The 11,596-nt window shown below is 35.4% G+C and overlaps 1 pseudogene; it reads left to right on the top strand.

Moving 5' to 3' along the window:
- Positions 1 to 777: 777 nt before the first annotated feature.
- LOC136209583 (uncharacterized) lies at positions 778 to 8,525 on the top strand (annotated as a pseudogene).
- The last annotated feature ends 3,071 nt before the right edge of the window (positions 8,526 to 11,596 follow it).

Raw genomic sequence — 11,596 nt, 5'->3', positions numbered from 1 at the left:
CTCCCTGCTTGCCTTACTCCTTGCACGTTTAGCCTCAAACTGGTAAGGCAAGGTCTTCTCTCTTGCTTTTTCAGCCATTGATTTATGGATACTTTCCATCAGCACGCACTTGTTCTTGAACATGTTACCTTTCACTTTCATGTACATCTCATGGTACATGTGCTTGTCAATTTTTCGGGCTTCCCTGTACTTGCATAGAAGTCGTCTGAGAGCTCGCAGTCTCCTTCATTCTGTGAGGACTGGAACGTAAGTGAATCTTCGTTTTCTGGCATAGTTGCTGCAACTAGAGGACAAAGCCTTAAATGTAATTGATTTGTTGTTGGAAAATAATGTTAGAAACCAAGCTTAAGTCCTGTTAAGATCCTAAGTTGCAAAATTTTCCACCTTGAGGGACCTAACTGAACTTCCGTGATTTTCTAGTATTTCATAGCATACGAGACATGCTTCTGTTATCTATAAGCATAATTTTATCGGTAAAGTCAATTTTGTAACGTATCATAAATGGGACAAGTTAAGAAAATTTATCAAGCAATACTTAGACTCTATTTCATGTGTCTTCGTGGCAAGTTGTGAATCCTACAGGTTTATTTAAATTTTGAGTCATTTTTATTGTAGAATATTCGTTTAAAGCTGTGAAGGCCGCTTCCATTACATCCATTGAAGCTCGTGGGATGGACTCTGTCTGTGTTGTCACACAGGTAAGTGACCTTCTCAATTTTTTGATCTAGAACTCGAATGTTTTTGCTTAATTTGGAAATTCACGTCTTGAAATTTGAGCAGGACAAGCTTTTGGATCGGACTAGTATTACCCATCTTTTCCCTGTTACCAAGTACCTTGGATTACTGGCCACTGGCATGACAGGTTAGCTTCTCTTTCCCTCCTGTGAAATGAAACTGCATTTCTTTTTATGATGTGATGCACTTTTAGTTTAGTCACTACAGAGTTTAATTTTGTTCAATAAAGGTTATAGTTTTACGTGCAATGTACACATTGTGAAGCATGATTGGACACGCAATGATAGGAATGATGGGAAATAATGTAGATACCTCATTTTTTCTACACCATCAAAATAACCTGTTGACTGCAGTTTCTCTGAACATTTGTGATGGAAAGCCTACGTGCTAGAAGTTTTCATATTTCTTTTCTAGACTGCGACCTGATAATTCACCCTCTCTAGTTACGATCCAATACAAATTAAATTCAGGCAAATGTTTAATGTCTAGGTAAATACTACTGAAACCAGCTTGAGCTACTCATGAATGAATCTTCTTTAAAATCTCAACTCTTCTTTGCTTCACATTTTGCCGCGTTTGCAAAATATTCTGGTTTGTACTGCATCTGCACCCTTGCTTTTGGTTAACTCTTATGGATTATTAGCATGAAATTTCATTTTCTTTGTCAATTTACAGCTGATGCAAGGACATTAGTCCAACAAGCTCGAAATGAGGCAGCTGAGTTTCGGTTCAATATGGTTATGAAATGCCCCTGGATGTGTTGGCCAAATGGTATTTTATTACTATTGCATTCTTATGATCTTCTATAATGCTCAAATATTAGTTCGTACTATGTTTTCAAAAACTAATGATCTTTTATTAGTTTGTAGTACGTTTTCAAAAACTAATGATCTTCTATAAGGTCATTTGCTCTTAATTTTTCAAAAACTTGTCTGCCATTTTCATAGCCTATTCCAAAACTTGGCTTGGCTATTATTTCCCCTGCTCTTGCTATGATTTCACTCTCCACGTCTCTCTCTCTTTGTGCCCAGAAGTTGTGAGTTTACTCCACCTGTTTTGAGTAGTTGTTGTGGACTCCACCATTAAGCTTGCCATTGCCTATACTTTTAGAAATTAATAGAAATTTTTGTGTCAGTATCTGAATGTTCCCAGATAGAACATATAGTATAAATTTTGAGTTTAGTGGGTATCACATATAGTAGCTACTACCTATGCTTAGGTTTTACGTGATGAAAAACTGAAGTTTGGTTGACCTGCTTAGATTTTCGTACTAAATATGGTCATGAAATGCCCTGTGGATGTATTGGCCAAATGGTATTTCATTACCATTGCATTCTTATGATCTTTTATAATGTTCAATTAGTAGTTTTTAATATGTTTTCTCTCTAATTTAGAGCAGCTCCCTTCAATCCAAATCATTATATATTTTAAATATTTTTAATGGACGTATTTTTAATCATTATAAATACTTTTAATGCGTGTATTTTTAATCATTATAAATATTTTTAATGAGCGTATTTTTTATCAATATAAATACTTTTAATGAGTGTATTTTAATCAATATATATAGTTTCTAGTAAGGGTAAATGTCCACTCATTGTAAGCTAATAATGAGCGGAATTATTCCGCTCATTAATACTTTTAGTAAGAAGGGCTTCCTCAAGGGGAAAATTCCGCTCATTAAAAACATTTAATGAGTGGAATTAGATTTCTAGTGATGGTTTTTCGTCATTAAATCCCATTTTTCTTGAGAACAAGGGGAGGTGAGATTAGTCGAACTGATAAATATATAAATCACTTGGTAACTCATTCTCGATAAGATTTATGCATTTGCAAAGATATTTTTTATAGTTTAAAAGTTTACAAATACGGTTTATCGTATTTCTCTTGTTCTCCAACCATGTGGCTTGAATCATTTTCAAATATAAACAACGTGGTTTAAAAGTTTGCAAACTCTTACAGTTTGGTTCATTCCGTTAGGAAATACAGTCCAAAAACTGAGTTCTTACATGATTTACAATTCTCCTAAATAAATTTATTTTCTGAATATGAGAATTGAATGGTGTCAAACTTAGATAATGGATTTACTGTATAGAGTAGCATAGTCTAACATTCCCAGGCCATAAAGGATGAACACAGCTTAAGTAAAAACTAATGAACCCAGATTAAGCAGCGACTTGCTGTTAGATAGACTCAAAAGCTTTTCAAAATTTTGAATTTAGCCAAAACCACAAAAAGAGAGAGAAATTGACATATCGTTTAGCTTCAATTGAAGCCGCGATGAAATCAAGCGGGTCCTTACCATACAAAAAATACAAGGGAAGAACTATTAATGAAATGGGAAAAAAATATGTAGAATGAAAAAAAGTACATGAGTATGGTTCTCACATATGGTGAACAGAGATTCAATCTTATTGAAGAATTGAATCATACATTTTATAATTCCTCACAAACAATAAAATATAAACTTACCATACATTTTAATTTTAAATTTTATAGCACATATTGGACTATTTCAAACCACACTTTTCAACTAAAGTTTTCATTCACATGCATATATGGTCAACATTTGACTCCAAATTGGTTTCTAATTCAAATACATAAAATTATGTTTTTTATTTCAACATGCCCCTTAATCTTAATTTCGATGACTCCTAATTGACCTCCCAATAATTTTATCCAAAATTATTAATATTTTAGAATATATTTTATTTTATACTATCTAAGCAACAAGTTCAGACCTTTTCTATTTTGTTTTTTGCATTATTCATTCACATTGGCATTCACTATTATTGATTAACTGTAAATAAAAGTTCATCTAGAAACAATTGATATAAAATGTAATGGCACGCAAATTGTCAAAGTTTTTAGTTTGCAAAGCAACAAAATATTGAATCCAACAATTACTTAAACATATACTAAAAAGATTTTGCAGAAGCTATCAATGAATCTGTGTATTTGCACAAATTAATTACACTCACACAAGACTTTCAATACAAAAAAACAGGAAAACAAAATGACAACCACAAATTAGGATTGTTTATTTTAATGTTTCCAAAACTTTTCTCTTCAATGTTGTATGAGACCAATTTGTTTATACCATAACTAAGAAGAATCTTATTCGTGCTCTTTGAATATCCCAAGACTTTGACTTTTCCAGAATAATGTGGGGAAGCATATATGGGTTCTTTAACATAGCACAATCGTTCCCAAGTAAACTGGTCAAATTCATCCTTCTTTCTGATGTATAAATCAGAGTGACGACCAAAGGAAAAGCTGAAGCAAAGACACCCTTCTAAAACATGCAAATCAGTCAAAACTGGTATACTGGGGTAAAAAGGCTTAGGCAATAACGAGAACATCTCCTTTTTCATATCAAATGCCAAAATATCACGGTCACCCGAGCCTAACCAGTGTAGACTACCATCTGCAAAGTATCCAAATCCAGAGTATAATCCTACACAATTTGGACAATCTTTAATCCTTGTCCACATTTTCAATCTCATCCTATAAATCCAAACTTGGGTTTTAATCAGTGTAGATAACATAAGCACAACTTTGTAATCATTAATAGAGTTATCATAACCCAAACCCAATCCAAATATTTTGTAATTTCTTACAGCTTCCGAAGGGCAATCCGGGAGATTCATATACTTCCGAGTGGATGGATTCCATAAAGCAATCTTGCAACAACTTCCATATATAAGAAGCAAACCATTGCAGTTGCCATATATGTTTTTCCATATATCTAAGCTTGGTTTTTCGAGTAGAATCTCTTGTTCCTCACCATCATTCATATCAATTATATGAAATCGTCTTGGCTCATTCTTCAATGATGTATGCTGTAAAATTACCTTGCGACGACTGATGTTTTCAGAAGATCTCATGAGATAGTAATTTGCGAAATTAGGGCTATCTATGATTGCGCATAAAGATTTAGAAACGCGTCTGAATCGTAGAACTGACTTAACAGGCAAACATATAAAAATTTCAGTGATCAAATCTCCAGGAAAATGTCCCATAACTGCTGACTTGAAATTTACTAGTAATTGGCAGAGACACACCTATTATATATAAAACATAAAAACAAAGCCAATATTCACAAACAGACATGACTATTCAGGAACGGACATGATTATTCATGAAGGAAATTGACTGTTGGTATTTAAATTAATTACATTGATCACAATTATTTTTAAGGAAGGGCCTGTTTGTTTTATCTGCTGTTGCTGTTTGCTGTTTGTTGTTACGGTTTGCTGTTTGTTGTTTGCTGTTTGATTATTAGTGTTTGGTAAAACTATGATTGCGTGTTGCTGTTAGTATGTAAAATGACTAATATGGACATGATTTAAATAAATATATAAATTAATTCTAAAAATAATAAAAATAACCTAAATAACTAAATTACAATTACAAAAATAATTATTTATATATAACTTCATTTTTCCATAAAAAAAACTATATACTAAAAATTAAATTGCTATAAAATTGTCTGTAATATTTCTTCATTTTAAAGATCAATTTTTATCTCTAAATAGAATGGAAGCAATCTCATCTCTCAAAGCATTCATTTGAGTTGCTCCAGTTTCCTCGTGATTTTCATTTGTATCAACATCATTTGAACTACTCAATGAGTCATACGGCACAAAATCAGGATCTGCTAATGTGTTTCTTCGAATATAATTATGGAGTGCCATTGAAGCAATCACGATATCCCTTTTACTGTCTCTTTTCCCTTTAGATCTTTCCACAGTTTCCAATGGAGTTTCATCGAATCCCATTTATTTCTCATCTGATCTTTAGTAAATATGTGACCCGCAATTTTCATTTCATTTTCTACCCATGGCCATCCTTTCAGACCCCATCCCCCTCCACTTCTTTTACCAAGATTGGTGCCCCGAACACAAATATCAAGAAACACATTAAATTCTACATCATTCCATTTTTTTCTTGGAACAGTTTTTTTTTTCTTGTGTTACCACCTATTAATAATAAAATAGATATGTATGCAATAATCTATAGATTAATTTTTTTAATTGGAACTAGGTGAGTGGTTGTGAGGGCAGAGAATCCCAACTAGGTTGGCACCCCTGCAGCACTGAAACCGAACCTGCTTAATTAAAATTGAAAAAAGAAAACATACAAAGAGAGAGCAAGCAATTAAACAAACCCATAGACAACACCGTCGTTTAAGTTCTCACTAATAAATTCTAAGCAGACTGATGGGGCAAAGTCCCACCAATTCTCTTTTTGAGTAATTCTACCTAAATTAGCCAAACAATCTGCGACTTTGTTACCTTCGCGGAAAATGTGAGATACAACTAAAACCATTTGATTTAAGTTTTCCAAACAATCTTACCAGTCATCTCCACTACAAGAAAAAAGGGTTTTAGTGACCAAAATTTAATATAGGTATAGTTTCCGCTCATTAAAAATATGTTCTCAATACATTTAATGTGCGGATATCATATTAATGAGCAAAGTATATAATTTGACTCAATTTTCCTAACATTCCACTCATTATTTCATAACAATAAAAAAAACCACCTTTTAATTATAAAAAACCCCACTCATTAATAACCTTAATCTTTAATTTACCGCCAATGTGACCTAAAATTCATTCCAAATATTTCATTCCCCCCTAAGGGAGTGTTTGGTTAGATAAATTTAGATTATGGAATGGAAATGATAGTAAATTATTCCACTTTTCACTTCAATCAAATTTCATTCTCATTCCTAATGATTTATATATATATAAAAAATAATAATAATATAACATATCCGTTTTACCCAACATATTTTATATATATCCACCTTATAATTTATATAATATATAGATATATTATGTGCAAATGTATTTTCCTGTACTAGTTTATAATACAACTTTTTTGTACAGTAAAAAAAGTTATCATCAATAAATCATTAATTTGCTTTTCTAGATGATATAAATTTTTGTATATTTTTTAATTTAATTGAAATTATAATTATTATTATTTACTAAATTATTTTTAATAAATTTTGTACTCATTTTTATTACGATCATTAACGAACCAAACAGCTTCAAAGAGAATCGCATTCGCATTCCAGATTGAACCAAACATATTGAATAAATAGTCATTCCCATTCTTATTCCGCCACATTCCGTTTCCGTTTCCCTTTCTGATTCCGAAGTTTAAACCAAATCGCACCCTAAAATCAGACACAAAGTTCACGCTTTCAGCCAAAAAAGCTCTCCTTCCTGTTCGACCTAGGTCTGCTAAGCAGCTTTTTCAACTTAAGTGAATAAATCCCCATCTTCTCACTCTCATCTTCTGAAATTGGGACTCAACGAGCCTCTCTATTCCTTCTTCAGCAGATTTTTGGGTTTTCCTCATTCTGTTCGGTATCTCTTCTCATCTCTTGTTAATTTCTTTATTTTTTCATGTTTTCTTCATGTTCTTGTGTTTTCCTTTATGTGTTTAGATTCAATGTCTTTATGTGTTTTCCTTTTTCCTTTATGGGTTTAGATTCAATGTCTTAAGAAGTGGAGTTGGAAACTCAAAACCCATCAAAAACCCCAACCTCTCTCTCTTCCCGCACATGGCTTCACTATCAGTGGATATAGCAAGAGCCACCTCCTTCATTTCCTTCTCTTCTCGCCAACAAACCCCTCTTTCCACTAGTGGCACCTCACTCCTTCCTCTTTTCTTCAAACCTCAACCCACCTTATCCATTCAAGCTACCCTCTCCTTTCATTCTACAAACCTCGCTCTCGGTTTCTCCAAACCATCTTTCAAAAACCCCTGTAGATTTTCTTTTGCCGCCGCATCCGAGGATTGTGATGTCACCACCAAGATTCCTCCCGATGATCGAATTCCTGCTACCATTATTACCGGCTTTTTGGGTTCTGGAAAGGTATTGTAATATTTCTATTTTAGTTGTTACCTTTTCCCTTTGTATTAATTCGTACTAAAATTAAGAAGATATGCTACTTCAAATGTAATTGCTGACTTATTAAGCTTTCTAAATGGTCAATGCAAATGCTAGTTAAAAATTTCCATTTTCTTGAATTTCTTCTCAACTGGACTTAATTGGGCTGACATTTTTCCTTGCCTTGATGAACAGACAACATTACTTAACCATATATTGACTGCAGACCATGGGAAGCGCATAGCAGTGATTGAGAATGAGGTATTAGTTTGCATTGTTTTTGGCTGTTCGCTTATTAGTTAAACCACCATTTTTGCTATAATCATGGGAGTCTCTATGTATATTGTTGTATCATTATGACCATGGTACATAATCTCAAACTTTTGTAAGTTTATTATTATAGTCCTGCTTGTGAGAGTACGTTTATAGTGTGCAGATGTATAATTTCCTCTCCTAATGTTGAATTGCAGTACGGTGAAGTTGACATTGATGGTTCTCTAGTTGCTGCAACAACTACTGGAGCTCAAGACATTATTATGTTGAACAATGGTTGTTTGTGCTGTACAATGAGGGGTGATCTTGTGAGAATGATAGCTGACTAGTGGCTAAAAACAGAGGAAATTTTGATCATATTGTAATTGAAACTACAGGTTAGATATTACTGTTGTTGGCCCAAAATAAAATAAATTTTATTCTTATGTATATAGAAAGCTTATGTTTAATTTAGGGTATAGTTTCTATTTTTGTCTAGAAAATAATGAAAAAATACACTTGTAAACTAACCGCCAACCGATGAGAAAGTCCGGCACTACGCAGGGCGTGTCTTCCAATACGCGGGGCGTAGATCAAGCAACCAGAGAAGGTCTGCTTCAGAGGCTCCAATACGCGGGACGTAACCTCAGAGACGCCACGCGTAAAACTTGGCAACGAGGCGTTTCGAGATCAGAAGCTCCAATACGCGGGGCGTCCATTCTCATACGCAGGACATACTTCCTTACGCGGGACGTAATGCCAAGTACGCCACGCGTATGCACCATCAACAAAACGCGCCAACTCTAGAAGCTGCACTACGCGGGGCGTAAACTCTCTCTCGGCAGCAGTTGGAAGCAGTCAATGGAAGTTAATGGTAGTTAGTGGAAGTTGAGGTAGTGGGGTGATGTGGCATGGAGGTACTTGAGTTAGTTGGTGAATAATTACCAAAATGCCACTGAATAATTACCAAAGTGCCACTCCAAAATACTATAAATAGACCCCCTCCCCTTCATTAAAAATCACACTCAATACACAACAAAACCCCTCTCTCAAGCTCCAATGCTTAATCCTTAGTTTTGTTCTTTAGTTCTTAAGTTCTTTCGTTCTTAGTTCTTCAAGATCTTCCTTTCGTTCATCATTTTTCGTAGCTTCAGTCTCTCCTTTAGCCTCCTTTAGCTTCAATTCAAGTTCCAAAAGCCTCTTTTCAACTTTCTCGACTCAAATTAGTGTTTCTAAGTCGTTACTCTGCTCAAGTTTTCAATTAGAATTTCCTTTCTAAAGTAATTTTCCAGATTCGTCCATCCTTTTTCATAGCTCTTGTTCCTAACGTCCTGAATTTCGATTTAGCCTTTTGATACATTCAATTCCGTGTCCAGAAACTCCGTTTACAAGCTGATCTTTATACCCCAAATTCTTTTAGCTATTCTGCCCAGATTTTTCCAGATTCAACTAGTCATTTTCAATCTTCAATTTCGTCTGTTTACCATTCGTTTTGGCCTTCGATCCATTTATACAAAGTTATTCCTGACGTCCCGAAGTTCAATTTACACTATTTATTTGCCCAATTCCGTGTTCTTAAGCACTCCAACCAAGCTCTCCAAAGTCAAGATTAAATCCACCCCATTTGCCTACCAACGTTTAGTCATTGCACAAGGCACATACCGTACGGGCCCGACCGGTTGCAGTTCTCCAAGGACCTCACGCCGACACCAAAATTCAACATCAATCCGAGATAGCTATTGTGGCTCCGAGTTTGTTGTTGAATTCCAATTTGTTTTATTGCATTTCAATTCTTCGTATTGATTTGTTCGTTCTAATTCAATTGATTGCCTATATGTTTAATATAGAGATTTCTCAATTGTAATTCATTTCCAATTTTATGTATTCAAACCTTTATTCATCAATATAATACCAATTTTCACCAAATCTTGTGTCAATTTCTCACTTTAAATTCCTTTATTTTCTCGTCTTCAATTTACCTGCATTAGCTTAAATAAAACAATTTATCTAGCAAAGTTTTCATAACGGCGCTAGAGACCCAAGAGGGACTTTTTCAATCCTTGCGTCCCTCGCGAATCGCTTCGATTTAGAATTCATGTTTTCGGCGCACAATTTCACAAACGTAACCGTTTTTCATAATTGAGGAATAATTCCTCTGGCACGCCCGCACCCTAACCACACGTGACAAGGTTGAAATTAGCATATTTCGAAAATATCGCTAACAATTTTTGGCACGCCCAGTGGAACCTTTTGTTTTTTTTAGCTACAAAATTGTGTCTATACTCGTTTTTTACGTTCTTAATTTTTTCCACACTCATTATCCCACTTTACTTTACCAAAATTTATTAGCTAACGCTAACAATTTTTGGCACGCCCAGTGGGACCTTTTGTTTTTTTTAGCTACCAAAAATTGTGTCTATACTCGTTTTTTACGTTCTTAATTTTTTCCACACTCATTATCCCACTTTACATTACCAAAATTTATTAGCTTACGCTAACAATTTTTGGCACGCCCAGTGGGACCTTTTGTTTTTTTTAGCTTAGCCAAAAATTCTAAAACTCGTTTCTTTTTTCAGTCAGTTTTTAAACCACTTGTTTTTCATGCTTTGCTTTAATTCCATTAATAAGTATTTATTTATTTCTTTGTTCTTTCTTTTTTCAACACTAGATTACTAACTTAATTTCATCATTTTTACTTATAAGTACTCACGGAGGATGCCTCCTAGGAAGAACACCGGGAAAGATCCAATTCCATCGGAATCCGAAGAGAGTCAAAATCAGAACCGAGATCATGACAATGAGCCCGGAATGCCTGAAGGCTTTGTAGCCGAGACCGTGAACAATAGCGAAAGTGCAAGCCAACAACCACCTCAAGGCCCACCCATATTCGACATGACACCACTATTAGCGAGTATGGAGAAGCAAATCAGCCAATTCCTACATGGAATTTCACAAACCATGAAAGAGAATCATGAGGTTATATGCAACGCAATGCAAGCTATCAATGAGACCCTGTTCAAAACTAGCAATGAGGCGGTAAACAATTCCAACAAGGTTCCGGCTCTCGAGGACAGGATTGTCGATTTAACCGGAGAAATCGACAAAATCCCGAAAAAATGTGCCGAGCTGTTCTCACAAAAGTCAACATCTCAAGGACCAGCGGACAATGGAAAGGGAACACCGATCTCAGGTGCCGGCGAAAGGTACATCCCGCCACCAGTCCGAGAAGAGAGTCTCAGGTTCAATGAGCGCGGCGATAGGATCAGCCCAGAACCCGTTCAGGTCCCACCACCTCAACAGCATTTTAGGTCTCATATCGGGCCTAATAACCATGCCGAATACTATGAGGAAAACCATACTCGTAATATGGGGGGCAATGGGAGAGGAACCAGCTTTCACCCACAACGGACGATGCACACACGCATGGAACCCGCCAACAACTTGGGAGAGGCCCAACGCATAAGAAACATCGTCCAAGAGATTTTTGGGCCAGCCATGAGGGAGGTGTACCGACCCGAGTTCCAAAAACCGTATCCACGGCAGTACGATCAACTATATCCCTTACCTCACAACTTTAGAGTCCCTGATTTCACCTTGTTTTCAGGAGAGGAAGGGCAATCCACCATAGAGCATGTGGCACACTTCACCTTTCAATGCAGTGGTTTGAGCATGGCTATGAACTTCGACATGTTGCGCTTAC

The sequence above is a fragment of the Euphorbia lathyris genome, chromosome 10 (assembly GCF_963576675.1).
Source record: "Euphorbia lathyris chromosome 10, ddEupLath1.1, whole genome shotgun sequence".
Taxonomy (NCBI): Eukaryota; Viridiplantae; Streptophyta; class Magnoliopsida; order Malpighiales; family Euphorbiaceae; genus Euphorbia; species Euphorbia lathyris.
Note: the sequence above shows the minus strand (reverse complement) of the source record. Positions and strands in the feature narration are given on the sequence as shown.